General features: G+C 35.5%; 1 long non-coding RNA gene and 1 pseudogene across 1 annotated transcript; both read left to right on the top strand.

Annotated features, from left to right (window-relative positions):
* The first annotated feature begins 4,333 nt into the window (after positions 1 to 4,333).
* LOC146916689 (uncharacterized) lies at positions 4,334 to 5,827 on the top strand. Its single transcript, XR_015014002.1, has 3 exons — positions 4,334 to 4,451; positions 4,859 to 4,946; positions 5,613 to 5,827. It is a non-coding gene; the product is annotated as an uncharacterized LOC146916689 (long non-coding RNA).
* A 3,924-nt stretch (positions 5,828 to 9,751) lies between these two features.
* LOC146916688 (uncharacterized) lies at positions 9,752 to 11,248 on the top strand (annotated as a pseudogene).
* Positions 11,249 to 20,254: the final 9,006 nt, after the last annotated feature.

Here is a 20,254-nt window from a genome sequence, read left to right as displayed (position 1 = left end):
TTCCTATTTTTTTTTTTCAAACTCTTGCTATGTATGTTTATGATTTAAGAATTTGAAATCATGTGTATTGTTTTGCGAAATTCTTTTCTTTCTTGGTTTTCTTGTGTAGTTCATTTCATTGATAAACCAACCCAAGCTTTCTTGTACTACCTCCCCCTAATTATAAGACCCTTTTGAGAATTTCTTTTGTCCCTTTTTATAAGACCACTTTGTTATTTCCAACTACATTAATTATTTCTTTACATATATGCCCCTATTTATTATACATCTTTTTCTTCAATCCACAATAACTAACATGTTGAAAACCTAAACCAACCCCCTCTCTTAAAGGATAAAATTGTAAAAACAATAGTAATTACAAACATATTTATTACAAATATCCACTATCTTAATTCCCGTTATTTTTTCAAAAAGGCCCTATAATTAGGAACGGATGTAGTACATGATGAAAGTGAAAAGATTAAGATTGGATAAAATTTGAGTTGCTCAGTAGCACATGTTAAGCTCCTCCCAACTCCTTTCTAGAAGTTATAGTTGTTTTTATTTTCTTCCTAAAAATGTTTCTTTTGAATGTTGAAATTTTCCTAAATTTTGATTGGCTCTACTCTCCTTTTGAGGAGAAGAGAAGCCAAAGTTAAGGCAAACTACAAACACTATCTAAGACTTTTCATTGCCATTTGTTAAAAAATCACCTTGAGTAGCTTTTTTTTTTGGGTGAAAAATCAGATTTTAAAAACAAAATTATCATTTTTTTTATATTTAATCCGTTTATTACAATTTTGTTTTGAGAAATGAGTATGTAAAAAAAAAAAAGATTTAAAGCTACTTTGAATGAGAAATTGTTTTGAGTAGTTTTTCCAAAAAAAAAAAAAACAGTTTTATTTGAAAAAATGCTTCTTGTTATGGTGAACGTATACAACAAACTAGTTTATGTATTTTTAAGAATCTATAACTTATTTAATGTCAAATCAGTTTATTTCATATTCATTAACAAATGAACCGTAAAAAGATTTCCATTTCTATATAAGTTTAATTGTGTGTAATATTTTTATAAATTGTGTTAATACGATTTTGTAGAATTTGTTAGTAACAGATATAGTAAGTGAGGAAAACGACAATTTTCAAATGAATTTGACTTGTTAGAGTTATGCGATAAACTGAACAAATTAAAAAGATTTTACTTTTTGGATTAGGTAAGATTTTCTTCTAAATTAAAAGATTTAAATACAAGTTTATTTCATAGAATAAAAATGATTTTTTTTAACCCATTTGAGTTTGCATGATGGTATTGATTTAGGACTTGAGAGTGTGCTCCTCTTCAAATTCTCAGGTGTGAAATGAAAATTCATTTTTTTAACTTCAATTTGTATTCTTTTTCCAAAAAAAAAAGTTCAATTTTTATTAACTTCAAAGAAAAATATATTTTGTTTTTTATATTTTGAAATAGGTAAAAAGAAAAAACTTAAAAACTACAAAACCTCTTTCACGTTAAATGCTCTTTGCAACCTCTTCTCACCTACTCTAAAACCTCCACAATAAGTGACCCTTTGAACCTCTCTTTACCGAGAAACACTTGTGTGGACCAGAACCAAGAATTTTGGTTTGGTCACACACACAAGATTTTCTCATTCTCTCTCTTCTCTTCTCTCTTCTACATGTTCTCTCTCTTCTCTCTTCTCTCTCTTCTCTCTTCTCTCTTTGTGTGTGACCAAACCAAAATTCTTGGTCTTGGTCCACACAAGATTTTCTCCTCTTTACCTACTCTAAAATTACCTTCACAATAAATGTCTCATTCTACTTCTCTTCAACCTACTCAATAAATTCAAGTTACCTTTACCTTCATCACACTAAAAAACAATCAATTCAAGGTCTACACCTACATAAACAATCAATTCAAGGTCTACACCTACATACTCCTTCACATACAAACAAGCTCCCTTCAAACTAACTGCTCATTTCAACCTTCATAAATGTGAATATGATTCTCTCTCTATCTCTCTCCCCCTTCCTTCCTAGTATATCTCTATTATATAGATTGGTCTCTCTTTTAACCAATAATACGATGAATGTATGTTGTATCTCAATAATCCTTTTGAAATTTTGAAATTGTTTACTTTACATGGTTTTGGCCATATGGTTAAAAGAGAGACCAATCTATATAAAAGAGACCAATCTATATAAGAGAGACCAATCTTCAACATTTTTTATGTTGAAAGTTGTTTGCAACCACTCTTCATTACAAGATATATTCAACCACTTTTCGCATTAATTGTACCTTTCAACATCTCTTCACTTATTTTACATGCAACTTCCCTTCACAATCAATACAAGAAGAGAAGTTGTACGAAGAGTACGTGAAGAGAGGTTGAAGGGAGGTTGAATATATCTTGTACTCGTATAGAGTAGATGACAGTGGTTGCAAACAGTTTTCATCGTAAATAATGTTGAAGAATAATTTGTATTTTTAGATTAAGTACATATTAGAAAGGGAAAAAAATATCCCATATTGTCCAAGAAAATTAATCAATGAATAAATTAGAACATTTCATCCAAATTTGACCTATATTTTGTTTTGTGTGGTGCACAGGTGAGTTACATCTTCCATCATGTATAAGTTTTTTTTTTTTACCATTGTTTTAATAAATTTTATCATTGAATCAAATAAGATAGGATAAAATTTATGGATCAAACGGTAATCAAACACATACTTTTGCATTATGCAAGACTATTTTACATTTACACAATAGATAAATCATCTAAAGAGGTATTAGCTACTTTTTTAAATATATATAATCGTGTTATCACTTATCAATAATTGTTAAATACAGTGGTTAGAAAATAGTGCTATGTTTTTATCTCCATAACTAATTCAAAATAAACCCACTGACATTAAAAATGAAAACTAATATGTCTTTTTGTAATGATCACTTAGTTAAAAATTGTTAATTTTAACTACTTAAAATAAAAGGGGGTTTCCACGCATATACTGGAATGGAGACAACCAATGGATTAATTCTATTAAGTGAGATTAAAAATTACAAATATGAATAAAATAAAATAAAATGGGGCTAAAATGCACCATTCATTTCCAAAACATTAATTTTTGGCATCAATTGACATATGTAGGCAGTATTACCATATGTAAGGTAAAATTGTCAAAATACTACGAATGTTGAAAATTGGCACAACCGAATTGATTAATGTAAAATGTATCTCCAATCCTTGTTAAATATGTTTGCTATACATTAATTGCGGCCATAAAACTTCTACTAGGCTTGTGCAACCAATCATTTTAAAGTTTGATGATCACAATCATGTATCACATACAGATTTGAAAGAAAATGTTTACCCTACATGTTTTCTGGCAATCAAACTTCTTTCAACCTTGTCCGATCAAAACCATATGTCAGGTTTCACCATTTGTAGTATTTTGACAATGTTACCTTAAATGAGCCACTTAACTATATTGAGTATAATACTTGTTTGAAAAGACAATGTATACTAAAATGTGTTCACGTTGTGTTTTGATTGTATGCTTTTGAATTCTTTTATCAGCTTTTGAATTCTTATATTAAATTCAGTAGAAGGGATTAGTCTCCCAATAGGTTTTTTGAATACATTGTGTCAAGCATCTTTTATATATAATCCTAGCAAACATGCAAACCCTAATTCCACAACCCTAAACCTAAAAAATTGGCTCCCAAAATTTGAATTTTGAATCCCACATTTTCATTATGAGTTAATGCATTGGAAATCCATGATAATTACTGTGCACGCTGCTCCATAAGTGACTTAAGAAACATGAGTCTCTTTCTCAGCCCTTCTAGCGTGTAATTTCTAAGGCTTTCTCTCTGCATTCAGAGCACTGCTTTCTCTCTTCCTCAAGCTTCTCTCTGTCCACCACCGCCTGTCCTCACATGGCCATGGCCCTCAACCTCAACACACCGCCTTTACACGTTCCTGTCGGCAACGCTTCCTCTCCCATCTTCTGCCTCGCATGTGTACACACTGGCTCAATACACGTATCTTTCTCATCTATCTATTCTAAACAAATTAAGGTTTACCCTCTCTATTTCATTTCTAATTGTTATCATCATCTCTCTCTCTCTGCGTGTAATAGCTTCTTCATTCAGCTTCTTCTTCTTCATCGCGGTTACGGAGGTGGTGACGGTGCCGGAAGTGGAACTATGGTAGATGGTCGGTGGTTACGGAAGTAGAGAATGAAATATGTTGCAGGAGGTTTAGACTGAACTACGGCAGGATTCGGTGGTTACGGAGGTGGTGACGGAGGTTTTGAATGGGGACTCTGACGAGGTCGGCGGTAGAGTGGCGAGATTTGCTGATAATTCAAACGGTGGTATGAAGGTCATGGTGTGATTAAAGGTGTTCATCTCAAACACGTTCCATCCTTTCTTTCATTCCTATTTTTTGGAGTTCATCTCAAACAAAAGGTGTTCTTCTATCTACTTTTCTTTCTTCTTTTTTTGTTCCATACCAAAAGGCCTCCATTAATTTTTTTTCTTCTTTCTTTGCTGCAAATGATCCATGCCAAAAGGCATATTCTTTGAAATCCAAAGTTTTCTTGCGGTTATGTCCATTTTTCCAGCTTGAATATATGCATGTAAAAAGATTTAACATTCTTATGCTTCTGCATTTTTGTTCTTTCTTAGTTGCATACAAACTTAAATCTACAATGTAATCTTGCAGTTTTTTTTTTTCCATTTTTTTAGTTTGAATCTGTACATGTATGAACAAGGACTTACCGTTTATCGATTTTGAGCTTCAATTTGTGCAGCAAACTTATTTATGGTTCAGCATTTTTTGAATTTGACTAGGCATATTTCCTATTATCACACAGAAAGATGTCATGGTCAGTTGATGCTATAAAAAATGTCAATGACTCTTAAGGAAATGAGCATCTTGAAATGGTTATGATGGATCCAAAGGTAAATAACTCAATTCAAACAAATTACATATACATATACACTCCTTAAGTAACAATGGTAGAGTTTAAAATTTGAGAGTCAAGATAGTCTTTGTGCTTTTGGTTTAGATTTTGGCTATTGGGTCTGGCGTATAAGACTGTTTGCTTTTGGTTTAGATTTTGGCTATTGGGTCTGGCGTATAAGACTGTTATTGCATTATTGAATTATGTGTCAATTTTTGCTGCAAGTAGCAGCGACTTCTCTTTTAAACGGTGTTGCATATCTCTTTGGAAAGGTATAATGTCCAATTAAATGATTATCACCATTATTCTACTACTCCTTCCATACTCCTTCTAAATTCTACTCTATATTAGAATGTTCAAGCCTTCAGAATTTTGTTCTTGCAACACTTAAGAGGCATCAAGTGCTCTTCTTGGTTTAAAAGGTTTGTTAATCATTGTTTTCAATTTACCATGAACAAAGATGAAGTTTTGTTTTTGTTTCTTAATCAAACTCGCAAAACCCTCTTATTTTCATTTATGTCTTAAACTCCGCCATTGTCACACTAAAGGATCAATATGATTATGGTGTTGAGTTCGACGAGTCTATACGAATGAACCTGTTAAAACTGTGAACTTACTACAAGGAAGTTGACATCTCTAATGTAAGTGATATTGACATTTTCAGTTATACAGAGATGAACAGTGAAAGGAACATGTTTGAGCTACTGTGCTAAACTAGGAAGATGTTGCAGCTACTTTGCTGAAGCAAGAAGATGTTGCAGTAACTTTTGGAAAAGTTACTTTGGATGTTTATGTTTTATTTTGGTTGTTTGTAGAATACTTGCTACTATTTAAATGAATGGAAGGAGGTTTATGTTTTATGAATGGAATGAGGTTTAATCTCATGCTTTTAGATATTAGTTTTTCCTTAATTGTATTAATTTCAAATTTGTTTCCTGTGTATTCTAAAGTAGTTCTAAAGAAGCATTTTTCACTATAGAAAAATTGGTTAAGTGCTTCTATTGAAAAAAATTGCAAATTTAGGTACATTGTTTTCAATGAATGTTTTCACAACCGCAATTGGTTAAAATGTTCCATAATAATATTTAATCAGTGCACTCAAAGTGTGGCAGCTCCTACCTAAGACTTAGTGTTGTTTTGTCAAACCTTTTGTATGTGAAAATTATGTATTTTCACACATAATTGTCGCAACTAATTTCTGAGTTTAATCTGGTCACTTAGACGGTAACGTTTTACTTCAAGATCATTCTATAATTTTGCCACACTCTTAAGTCATAGAGTACATTGTTTGCAACTCAACTTAGTACTGCTATGTCTGTGTGTTTCAAGAAATAATATATACTATAATAGTAATGTAAACAGAAAGGAAGGTGCAATGTCTCTCTATCAATCTCATTTAAATGAAGGTGGTTTGAAGGGATACTCTAATGAACTGACGCATAAAGGTTTGATAGGGGGTGTTTGGCACAAACAAATTTTTGGGACTAACAATTAGTCTAAGATAGTAGCACTTCCATTGCTGGCATGAGTTTTGAGCCTTTCAAATTGTACAAAATGGCTGCTAACAATGCAAATGCAAATGCAATGAAACCAGTAAAAAAAATGTCCCTAATAATCATTGTAACTATTTCTTCTAAAGGCATGCTCATAGCTTAATATTTTGGGAGTATAACACTAGCCTAGCCCACTAGCCCTGCGCAACTAATACTAATGTTGGGTTCATAATAATATTTTGTGTGCTCAAGGTGCCTTATGCCATATTCAAATTATGTGATTATTTGTTTACTTTTGTGGAGATCATATCAGAAAGACTTTACTTTTTATCTCCTAAGTGATCATTTGATTACTTCAACGACCATAATTAGTTGTAGGTTTTAATGGTTTGTGTGCTATTGGTTTAAGCTTTTACCATTACTTGAACTTTACATTATTAGATGGAAATTGCATATAATGTGGTTTACAAAGAAGTGTTCGAGAATGTTAGTACTCATGTGGTGTTATAATGAAGTTTAAATTACATTATATTTAACATGCTTTTAATTTATTGTGTTCATATATTGTACTCGCACGGGTTAGCGATCTAGTTGTTGTTTTAATGAAGAAAAAAAACATGTATGAGATTACCTTTACTAGAGATAACTTATAAAGAAAAAAAAAATATTCACGTTTAATTTTGCAGATCTTACAAGTATGTATCATAATATTGTAAGAAGAAGAAAATGTGTCATAAGAAAACTGCAATTTAGCTTCAATATATTAGCGTCGAATCATTTTGGATGCAATAGTGTTCGTTTAGATTAACCAAAAAAACAAGAAAAACTAACGCAAAGTCTTATTTTATTGCTTTGCAGAGAAAAGTGTGGCAAAGACCAAAGTATTAGTCTAAGGAGGTTATGAACATAATAGTTCTAAGCTTGAGCCAGATTTGCCCTAATATATGTTATTTGCATAATCACCTCACTTTCGATTAATTAGATATTTCTTATAAACAAAAATTTACTAAGCACAGCTGAAAATACATGATGGACAAATTCACAAATAAGTCTGTTGATGAATGTCATTGATCACCTCTTAATTCCATTCTTGGATGGATCTACATATATTTTTGAAGGCGCTGATATTATCCACAATCGTTTTAGCGCTGCCAAAAATCCATCGTCTTTGTCCTTGTCCGGTTAGACAGAAGAGCATATCAGCTTTTGACGGTAAAAATCTCTGTCGCAGGTAGCCAAGAGAATGAATCTGTCTCCTCAACTCGCAGCTGAACCTGCTGCACCGAATTGCTAATAACAACAACATCTGCACTGTGTTCTGTATTCAAAATGTTGTACCAAGAAATACCCATTTACTATACAGCCTCAATCCTCTTTCTGCCACACTAAAAAGATTACTCACCTGCACGCGATATAAATTAGGAAATCTGATATATATTGGCTCTCCTATCTACAAATCGTTCCAAAAAAACGTATTCTCTCTATTTCCAAGCTCTCTTTGAACAATCAACAAGAACCAGCTTGTTTCCACGTCAAACTCCATTTCAATTGGAATCGAGTCTTTCACTAGTAGATCTTTCCGACAACATGAATTCATTGGAAATACCACTAAACCCTATCCTTTTTTCTCGTACTACATTAGTACTAAAAAAAATTTATAAACAATGGCGTAAGTGTTTCACACTGCATTATTTTTATCATGATTGTTGCATGTTTTTCTATCACCTAGTAAAGAAGTTGCTAAACTATTATTATAGTCTATGTAAAATAATTACAAATTGGTCAAATAAACTCCATATTATGCACACTACTCACAATTAAATTAAAGTGTTACACTTACCTTGATAATTTTGTTGTTGTAATGTAGATCAAAGTAGAAGTGATATGTCAGAAACGATTGAAAATATATGAAGCATTTAATATAGTAGATGACATGTTTATATGATTCAAAACAAAGGATTTTATAGACAAATACTGAAAATCATATCAATCCTTTGTTCAAAATTTTTTAATTTCTTTATTGAAACGATAACTCACAAGTGTTGCTAAACGTGAACCCGCACACATGAATCTAAAGCTAGTTAAATATAGTGGTTACTTGTTTAATAAGCTAACTACTAGGCTTGTTGGTTTTAGTATTCTCTTAGAAAATTATTGTTAACACACATAAGAAGGCTGAAACACACATATAAAAGATGAAATTATCCCTCGACAGTTAACTGCCGCCGGTTTCACTATTCCTTGCCAGTTAACTGCCGTCGGTTTTTTGAATTCCTCGGCAGTTAAGTGTCGAGGTGCTGTTTCATCATATGAAACAGCCAGATGCTCCCCCTACTCACTATTTCATCATCACCTTTCTTTCCTCTACCATCTAAACCCCCAAAATCCAATATTTTTCATCAAATCTTGCTCCAAAATCATTGATGCATCAATCCTATGAGGTATCAATGTTAAGAGTCCCACATCGGTTAGGAGTTGGCCTGACAATTTGTTTATAAGTGGGGGCAATCCTCACCTCACAAGCCGGTTTTGTGGGGTTGTGTTAGGCCCAACCACGATTTCTAAGGATAACACACTTTTGATGTTAAAAAAACATGTATTATTGCTTTTAATCCGTTCATTTTTTACTGTTTTTGTGGGTTGTGATGTTAGTTTTTGTTAACACTGCCAAGGACAATAGTGAAACTTGTGTTAATAAATAAAAAATGCTACACCTAAAACAAATTATGTTAATGGATTGAGGACACATTCAGCTCATATGAACTTGAATCCTCCAAAGTCAATGAAGTTTAGCCACAACCAAGCCTCATGTAGTTAAAGCTCTCATTGAACAAAGGTTAACATTCATGTCAGCTTCATCATACACTGAACTAGTCATCTCCATTGAAGCATCATGCAGTTATGCTCCCATATTGAACAAAAAGTTGGCTTCACCATCTCTTCCCACCCCAGTTGAAACCTGAAGAAGATAATTATACATTGTTCTAGGAAAATGTTTATTGTTAATAAAAAGTTTGACAAGAAAATAAATGATTATATGTGGCAGCATGTGTAACATAGAATTTGATTAGTAAAATCTCTTATTATTATGCAGTCTTCTCTTAATTTTTTGTATAAATCTTTCGTAACGAATAGCACTGCTCCTTGGCCCTTGACATGGGGGATCGGCAGTTAATTTCTAAGGCATGCATGGGGACTTTGACAGTTAACTACCGAAGTATTTCGGCAGTTAACTGCCGAGAAAATCTTGGCAAAACGCAGGAAAGGCAGCTACTGCCATTTTGCACCAATTTTTTTTCGTTGTTTTTTTTTCATTTTTTTTTTTGGTTTAATTCATTATGCAACTGATGTTTATGCATTAGTTAGTTGTTAATTCATAGTTTTGTGTTGTTTAATTATAGTAATGGTTGAGAACGTAGAAGATGATCCGGGAGAGACAAAACCAAATTTTGTCGAAAAATCCGGAGATGTCAAACCGCCTAAGGTTGAAGCCAAACCAAACATTGATGGAGCTTCCGTCCATGTTGAAGCTTCATTATATGTTGACTCCGGTGTCCTCCCACTTCATGCCAACGAAGTTGACACGGCTAAGGTTTTTTCCGACGACGTTAAATGGAAAGATATGGATGACTTGCTTAATTGGGTACGTTGTCAAGGAAATAAGGTGGGATTTGCAATTGTTACACAAAGATCAATTTTAATCAATCCAATGGTGTGACTAGTGTGTGAAAGGAGTGGAGCTCACAAAGTGCCCAAAAAAAACCGAAGCATGAGACAACGGGCTCAAGAAAATGTGGGTGTATGTTCATGGTTAGTGGATATCTTAGTAGGCAAACAAAGGAATGGAAATTGAACATTCTTAATGGAGTTCACAACCATGCGATGGAGCCGGCTTTAGAAGGACACATGCTTACCGGTAGATTAAAGGAGGATGACAAGAAGATTGTACGTTACTTGACACAAAGTGAAAGTACTACTATTGAAGATATCTTTTGGGCTCATCCAACATCCGTTAAGTTGTTTAACAATTTTCCAACGGTTTTGGTTATGGAATCCACCTACAAAACCAACAAGTACAAGATGTCAATGTTTGAGATAGTTGGGGTAACCTCGACCGATTTGACATATTCGAATGGCTTTGGATTTGTGACACATGAGAAAGAGGAAAACTTTTTTTGGGTTTTACAAATGATGCGTAAATTTCTTACGTCAAAGATGAATATGACTATGGTGGTTGTGACTGACAGGGATATGTCTTTGATGAATGCAGTTGATAATAGCTCAAAAGTAATATATTTCAAGTGTTAATTTAGGAATTTTAATGACTTGTTTTGCAAGCTATCTAAGGAAAAGCAATCAATTGTTGTAATTTTGCCATTTATACTTTACATGTCTGACTCTACTCAATTTGTGTAGGAAATGACAAGCAAGGACCAAGAAACCACCTTCTGAGCCAAGCCAAACTCGCTTAAGCGAGATCAATTCGCTTAAGCGAGAAAGTTCCAGAGAGCAGCACTGCATTTCACTTTCATTTCGCTTCCAGTTCGCTTTTGAAGAAAAGCCAACTCGCTTAAGCGAAATTAGTTCGCCTAAGCGAGAAAGTTCCAGAGAGCAACACTTCACTTCCCTTCCATTTGACTTCCAGATCGCTTTTGAGGAACCAACCAACTCGCTTAATTGAGATCAATTCGCTTCAGCGAGTTTTGTCCAGGGAGCAAAGGAAGAATTCGCTCTCAGGTCGCTTCCAACTCGCTTAAAGCGAGATTCAGCTAATTCAGTGGATAAGGTCCACGTGGAAGCCTTATGATGGCCAAAGTGGGATTTCTTGGCAACTCGCTTAAGCGACTGTTGTGTTGGAACAAAATGTGTTTAACAATGAACCTTAGAAAGTTTTGATGATAACAAGGTATTAAAAATTGTAAATTGGACTAGCTAATATTTGTTCAAGTGTACAGGACCACAGTTAAAAAGTTACATCATTAATTGGTTCTGAATGAGCAAATAAAGAGCAAAAGAAAATGAAGCTTATACGCTTCTGAAGGCAATACGCTCCTGAAGACGGAAAGCGCTCCTGAAGTCAAGCTGCTCCTGAAGAAAGTAAAGCGCTCCTGAAGTCAAGCTGCTCCTGAAGAGAGTAAAGCGCTCCTGAAGAAATGGTGCTCCTAAAGATTACCGCTTCTGAAGACAAAAGGTCCAGAAGCCACATCATCAGAAGCTGCGTTATCAGAAGCTGCATCATCAGAAGCTGCCTCATCAGAAGTCATTTCACCAGAAGCTGAAGATCAACTGGATTTGCAAAAGATTCAAAGATTGAAGAATCAACACTGCAAAAGCTGTCTATTGGATTCAAAAACATAGCAGAAAATTAATGGAACATTGAAACGATCATTTCAAAGGTGTTTGAAGGCATGTGCTTGCAATTTTGGACAAAAGCGTTGACATTGTACTTCTGTACGAATTGTACAACCACGTTCTCCACTACTCTGTTTTGTGTCCATGCTTCAAGACAAGAAAACAGCTCCAGAATACGGCTTCGCCTGCAAAGATGTTCCTTTGGATAAGGAATGGATTTCAAATTTGTTCTTCATAGGACAACAATCAAATCAGGCAAAATATCATTGGTGAAAGATCAAGCTTCAACAACGACTCTTTGATGTGCTGCCAATTTCACAACTTCTCTTTCACACCTCTATATAAAGGAGTGAAGACTTAGAGAATTGGTAATGCAAGAACGCTGAACGAAAGACTCACAACATTTTTACAAGTGCCAAACCTCTGCTGAAATTGTTCTGCATTCACTTAGAATTTCTGTGTCTCAAAGTCATATCTTAGAAATTCTTAAGTCATTGAGTCTGTATCTGATTTGTATTGTGAGCACCTCTGATTGTATATCAAGTGTTCAACCTTAAACAATTTTCTATGTAATTTTGTTTAGTTAGAAGTCTCTTGCAGTTGTGCTTGAGCAAGGAAGTCTCTTGATTGTGTTCTTGAGCAAAGGAAGTCTCTTGCTTGTGTGCTTGAGCAAAGGAAGTCTCTTGCTTGTGTGCTTGAGCAATTGTAATCAGATATTACTCTTAGTGAAATCTCCTTGGAAGTGCAAGGGGGACTGGACTACTTCCGGATTGTGGAAGGAACCAGTATAATTGCTTTGTGTCGTTCTTCTTCTCTCTCTCTGCTTTATTCCGCTGCATTTAGATTCTGATTATCACTTCAGAAGTTGTCTCACATAGCTTCTGATCAAGTGTGTTCAGTTTTAGGAGAAACGAAGAATTTTCCAAAACACAATTCAACCCCCCCTTCTTGTGTTTTTCTCACCTTCAATTGGTATCTAGAGCCTTGGTCTGTTGTGTATCACTTAACCGTGCAACAGTCAAAGATCTGAGAAAAACATGTCTACTCCTCCTCCTACTGGTTCTGATGATACTAGCTATAAACATGTCTCATATGATTATAGTGATAGTAAGAAATCCAGTGTTTTAAAGATTCCAAAATTCAATGGAGATGCTGAAGAATTTTCTTGGTGGAAGACCAACTTTTACAGTTATATCATGAGCCTAGATGAAGAATTATGGGATATTCTGGAAGATGGTGTTGGTGATTTAGTCCTTGATGAAGAAGGAGCTGCTGTGGATAGAAAGAAACATACTCCTGAGTTGAAGAAACTCTACAAGAAGCATCATATTATCAGAGGAGCTCTTGTCACTGCTATACCCAAAGCAGAGTACATGAAGATGAGTGACAAATCCACTGCTAAAGCTATGTTTGCTTCACTCTGTTCAAACTACGAGGGCAGCAAGAAGGTCAAAGAAGCTAAAGCTCTCATGCTTGTACATCAGTACGAGTTATTCAAGATGAAGGATGATGAAACTATTGAGGAGATGTACTCAAGGTTTCAAACCTTAGTCTCTGGGCTACAAATTCTAAAGAAGAGCTATGTTGCTTCTGACCATGTGAGCAGGATACTCAGAAGCTTACCTGCAAGATGGAGACCAAAGGTGACTGCCATTGAGGAGGCTAAAGATTTAAACACTTTAAGTGTCGAAGATCTTGTTAGTTCTCTCAAAGTTCATGAGTTAAGTCTTAATGAACATGAGTCTACTAAGAAGAGTAAATCAATAGCTCTTCCATCCAAAGGCAAGTCATCAAAAGCTCTCAAAGTGGTTGAATCTGAAGAAGAAGAACAATCTAGTTCAGATTCTGAACCAGATGCTGCTGAGATGGCCATGCTCTCCAACAGACTTCAGTATCTGACCAAGAAGAACAGAAAGTTTCTCGCCAGAAGGGGTAACTCCAGAAGCTCAAGGAAAGAAGATCAGAAGGGATGCTTCAACTGTAAGAAGCCTGGACATTTCATTGCTGAATGCCCTGATCTTCAAAGAGAAAAGTCAAAGGACAAGTCAAAAAGGTCTACATTCAAACCAAGCAAATTCAAGAAGCAGATCAAGCAGAGTTTAATGGCAACCTGGGATGATTTGGGAAGTGAATCTGGATCTGACAAAGAGGAAGCTGATGAAGATGCAAAGGTAGCTGTTGGGCTGGTAGCAACAACAACTTCAGAAGCTGGATCAGATTCAGACTCAGAAGATGAAAATGAGGTATATTCCAAAATTCCCAGAGATGAACTTGTTGAGTCACTTAAAGAACTTCTTACACATTTTGAAGTAAGAACCAATTAGTTGAAGGATTTAAAAGAAAAATATGCTGATTTGGTGAAACAGCAAAAATCAACTCTATTGGATCTGAAAGCTTCTGAACAAGGACTTAGGGGCTTTGACTTCATGTGTAAAACGTATGAAGATCAGCTCAGGTTCTTATGTCAGAAGCTACAAGAAAAGTGTAATGAAAAACCTTTAAGTAACCATGAAATTGCTCTTGAAGATTTTATTATATCTGGCATTGACAGAAGCAGAGTGGCTTCTGTGATTTATAGCATTTACAAGAACAATGGCAGAGGAATTGGTTTTCCAGAAGTGAAACTTGAGAAAACCAATCTAAAATCTTGTTGTGAATGCATCAAGGAAGGTCTGAAAACCTTCTTTGTACCTGAAGGTGCTGAGTTGGAAACTGATGTTCAATCAGAACCTGAAGCTTCTAGTTCTAAGGCTAAGATTACTTCAAAGCCAAAGAACTCTAAGTCAAAGGCTATGATCAAATCTGATTCCAAGACTTCAAAGATCAGGATCCTGAAAAGATCAGAACTTGTACCTAAGAGTCTGGTGAAACCAAAATCTGAGGTTCTGAAGTCTAAGTTTCAGAAGAAGACAGTTACTGCTTCTGAAGTACCAAAACCAAAGGTAATGGTTAATCAGAAGCAACCCAACTCACAGCACAAGGTACAAGGAGTGAAGAGTAAAGCCTTAAGTACTAACCTTTCAGGACCCATAGGACAATGGGTACCTAAATCTGAAAATGTCAATGATGCAGGTATGTCTAAGAGCAGCACCAAAGCAAAAATCATGGTACCTAGACAGCGGTTGCTCAAGACACATGACAGGATAAAAGTCCATCTTCCTCAGCCTAACAATGAAGGAAGGAGGAAGTGTGAAATTTGGAGGCAACCAAACTGGCAAGATCATAGGTACAGGAACTATTGGTAATTCCTCTACCTCAATTAATAATGTATGGTTGGTAGATGGTCTTGAACATAACCTTTTGAGCATTAGTCAATTTTGTAATAATGGTTATAATGTGCTTTTTGAGAAAACCAACTGTACTGTAATCAACAAGGAAGACAAATCCATTGTGTTCAAGGGAAAGAGAGTTGATAATGTCTACAAAATCAATTTTTCTGAACTGGCTGATCAGAAGGTGATTTGCCTTCTATCAGTGAATGATAAGAAATGGATGTGGCACAGAAGGTTGGGACATGCTAACTGGAGATTAATCTCTAAGCTTAGTAAGTTACAACTTGTCAAAGGGCTACCAGACATTGACTATCATTCAGATGCACTCTGTGGTGCATGTCAGAGAGGAAAAATTGTGAAATCATCTTTTAAAACCAAAGACGTTGTTTCAACCTCAAGACCCTTAGAACTACTCCATATTGATTTATTTGGACCAGTGAGTACTGCATCCTTGTATGGAAGTAGATATGGATTAGTCATTGTTGATGATTATAGCAGATGGACTTGGGTGAAATTCATAAAGAGTAAAGATGTTGCTTGTAATGTATTCAGTAGTTTCTGCACTCAAATTCAATCTGAAAAAGAATCAAAGATTTTGAAAGTCAGAAGTGATCATGGTGGAGAATTTGAAAATGAGCCATTTGAAGCATTTTGTGAAAAACATGGAATTGTCCATGAATTCTCTTCTCCTAGAACTCCACAACAAAATGGGGTTGTAGAGAGAAAGAATAGAACTTTACAAGAAATGGCCATAACAATGATCCATGAAAACAATTTACAAAAACATTTTTGGGCAGAAGCAGTGAATACAACATGTTGTGTTCAAAACAGGATCTATATTAGACCTATTTTGGAGAAAACAGCATATGAACTCTTTAAAGGAAGAAAACCCAATATCTCTTACTTTCATCAATTTGGATGTACATGTTACATTCTAAATAACAAGCTCTACCTAAAGAAATTTAATGCCAAGGCCCAAAGAGGAATCTTCTTAGGTTACTCTGAAAGGTCAAAGGCATACAGAGTGTATAATTCAGAAACACTATGTGTTGAAGAATCTATGCACGGTAAATTTGATGACAAAGAGCTTGAAGATAAAACTTCAAAGCAAGATGAAAGTGTTGCAGAGATACAGGTTCCTGAAGCTACTTCAGAACCTGATCAGATAGCTGAATCTGAAGAAAGTCCAGAAGCTGAACCCACATCAGAAGCGCAAGATGAAACTGCTTCTGATGAAGCACAAGATGGCTCACATCAAGAAGATCCTCCCAGAAACACTTTCAAGCACAAGTCTTCACACCCTGAGGAGCTAATCATTGGAAACAAAGATAGTCCAAGAAGAACAAGATCATTCTTTAGACAAGAAGAATCAATGATTGCACTGATCTCAATGATTGAACCTACAACAGTTGATGAAGCACTTTCAGATGATGGATGGATCTTAGCTATGCAAGAAGAGTTGAATCAATTTCAAAGAAATGATGTGTGGGATCTGGTACCCAAACCTCGGCACAAGAACATTATTGGAACAAAATGGGTATTCAGAAACAAGTTGAATGAGCAAGGAGAAGTAACAAGAAACAAAGCCAGACTTGTTGCACAAGGGTATAGTCAACAAGAAGGCATTGATTACACTGAAACATTTGCTCCAGTTGCAAGATTGGAAGCAATCAGGTTACTTCTATCTTATGCAGTTAATCATGGGATAATATTATATCAAATGGATGTCAAGAGTGCATATCTTAATGGTGTCATAAAAGAAGAAGTGTATGTCAAGCAACCTCCTGGATTTGAGGATATTAAATATCCTGACCATGTTTTTAAACTGAAGAAATCACTATATGGCTTGAAACAAGCTCCCAGAGCTTGGTATGATAGACTAAGTAATTTCTTAATCAAAAATGATTTTAAATGAGGACAGGTTGATACAACACTCTTCAGAAGGACTCTTGGGAAAGATACTCTTGTTGTGCAAATATATGTTGATGATATAATATTTGGTCTACTAATGCATCTCTTTGCAAGGAATTTTCTAAGTTAATGCAGGATGAATTTGAAATGAGCATGATGGGAGAGCTGAAGTTCTTCCTGGGCATTCAAATTAATCAATGCAAAGATGAAGTCTATGTTCATCAATCAAAGTATACAAAGGAGCTTCTGAAGAAGTTCAAGCTTGAAGATTGTAAAGTGATGAACACTCCAATGTATCCTACGTGCACCTTAAGCAAAGAAGATGAAGGAGCTAAAGTTGATTAGAAGCTATACAGAGGTATGATTGGTTCTTTGTTATACCTCACTGCATCTAGGGCAGATATTTTATTCAGCGTATGCTTGTGTGCATGATTCGAATCAGATCCTAGAGAATCTCATATGACTGATGTCAAGAGAATCTTCAGGTATTTGAAAGGAACAACTAATCTTGGACTCCTTTATAGGAAATCCTTAGATTATAAGCTAATTGGATTCTGTGATGCTGATTATGCTGGTGATAGGATTGAAAGAAAGTCAACCAGTGGCAATTGTCAATTTCTGGGTGATAATCTTATATCGTGGGCTAGCAAAAGACAAACAACTATTGCTATGTCTACAGCAGAAGCAGAATACATTTCAGCTGCAAGTTGTTGTACACAACTACTTTGGATGAAACATCAGTTGGAAGACTATCAGATAACTGCTAACAGTATTCCCATTTATTGTGATAATACTGCTGCTATTTGTTTGTCTAAAAATCCAATTTTGCATTCGAGAGCTAAGCACATTGAAATCAAACACCATTTTATCAGAGACTATGTTCAAAAAGGAATTTTAGATATACAATTCATTGATACTGAGAATCAATGGGCTGATATATTTACTAAGCCTTTAACTGTTGAAAGATTTGATTTTATAAAGAAAAATTTGAACATGCACTTTGTGTCTGATTAAATAAGTGCTTGCTTCTGAATAGGATTTTAGGTTCTGAAGTTAGTTCAGAAGCAGTAGTCCATCAGAAGCTCTTTATTGAGGTTCTGAGGAAAACTCGCTTCTGATGATGACGTCAGCATCTGAAGTCCAGAAGCTGGATTTTATGCTTCTGAATAGTGGAGTTAGTGGAAACGTTGGGAGTTACTTTTTATGGTAACTTCTGGCCCACTAACTTGGTAGTTACTCTGAGAACTTCTGACGTGGCATATATGTATTGGTGTATAACTTAAAAGGGCAATGATGATTTAATAGCTTTGAAAGTACTTTTCACGCGCCCCCAATTTTGTCATTAATGTTATGTTTGTTTGTCTCTTTTGAATTGCAAACGTTTTTACTCTTAAACACTTTTTCAATTCACACACTACTCACTCACAACAAACACATTTGCTCTCAAACCTCCTGCGAAGTAAGCGCAAAAACCCTAGAACCCTAAATCTTCTTCAAATCTTCTTCAATCATCAAATGGCATCATCAAGCTCAAGAGTTTCAGAATCTACTTCAAGCAAGCAAGGCACATCAGATACTGGGTCAATCTACAAAGAAAAGACTATGGATATTCCATGGAAATCCTTAATCGTCCAAACAGAATCGTCAGTGGACTTCGTTTCACTTAAAAAGTACGAAGTGGACATGGAAGGTTTAGTAGAAACTCAGAAGCTGTCTGAATACTTCAAGATGCTGAATGGGCCAACTTATGTGAACTTGGTCAAAGACTTCTGGTTAAGAGCTGAAATCGTCAATGGAAAGCCTGCGAAGGTAGTGGGGAAACAAGCTGGGTCGAAGAAGAAAAATATGGAGATAGAGTTGAATCCCACTTCTTTCAGTAGTCTTGAGATAAGGTCTGAAGTGATGGGTATTCCTGTAACCATCACAGAGGATATTATCGCTAAAGCATGCAGAGTGGATGCAGAAGGAAGAATCAAAGAAATAGTAAAGGCGGAAGATATCCTTCTGAAAAGCTACTGCAACTTGCTTTTGGGTGGGAATTCAAAATCCAAGACATCAGAGATGGAGATTCACCACAGAATGTTGGTGAAGTTCTGCACTGATTGTTTCTTTCAGAGAGGAGGAGGATCTGATCAACCAAATTTCCAACAGAAGCTAGCTATCTACTTCATGGCAATTCAGAACAAGATCAACTTCCCAAGATATGTCATGGATCATCTCTGTTGGGCAATCAATGAAGGCACTATCAAAGGAAGAAAGCAAGTACCCTATGGAAGATTATTGTCTGAAATCTTCCACCAAGGAGGAGTACTGAAGGCTCTAAAGAAATCAAGGGATGCATCTGACAAATGCTTCAAGGCCTCTACTGCTGAGAAGATTATCATTGGCAGGACCTTGCATTCCATGCATTATTTTAAGACAGCCCCTAAAGATGAAAAGTGGTTGGAAATGACTACAGCTGAATCTGAAATTATCAGGGACTTTCCTTCCATCATTAAGGAAAGCAATCCTGAGATCTTAGCTAAATCAGCAGCTGAGTATGTCTTGGAGGAAGATGAAAGCCCTCAGGAGGAGGCTGCTCCTGTTAAAGGAAAGAGGGCCAGAACCAGTACTGAGTCAGAAGCTGCTGTTGCAAAAACCAAAAAGCAAAAAGTTGCTAAGTCTGAAGCTGAATCTGTTTCTGCCAAGGATAAAGGAAAGAGGCAGAAGGTTGGTGCTGCTTCTATTCCTCAGAAAAGAAGAAAAGGTAAGGCAGATCTGGTAATCACCAAAGAGCAGCTGGAGGAAGCTCTTGAAGAAATAGAAAAAGAAGAAGCTGAGTCCAAGCTGAAGAAGAAGAAGAAGAAGGCACCGGTAGATATTAAAATCTCTATGGTTGAAATGAATCCTGCCAAAGCCAAAATGGCTAAGGAATATGCTGCTAATAAGATAGAAGAAAGAAAGGAGAAGAAAATTGCTGATGAAGCTGAACGGATGGTCATGAAGAAAGCTGATACTTCAGAAGCTGATGCTTCAAAGTCTACTTCAGAAGCTGTTGATAACACATCAAAGTTATCTCAGGTATCAAATGTCTCACACACATCCTGTACCACATCCTCTATTCCTTATGAAGACACATCTCTTTTAGATCACCTAGAAAGCCATTATCTAGGTGAACTACCAAAAACTAGCTTTAACTCAACTTCACAAAAAGCCTCTGAAATAACTCCAGAAGCAGCTGCTTCTGATAACGTTGTTTCAGAAGACCCCCCTCAACAACAACCAGAACCAGAAAAATC

This window comes from Medicago sativa, chromosome 6 (assembly GCF_051527215.1).
Source record: "Medicago sativa cultivar Bolivia chromosome 6, Bolivia_mono, whole genome shotgun sequence".
NCBI lineage: Eukaryota > Viridiplantae > Streptophyta > Magnoliopsida > Fabales > Fabaceae > Medicago > Medicago sativa.
Note: the sequence above shows the minus strand (reverse complement) of the source record. Positions and strands in the feature narration are given on the sequence as shown.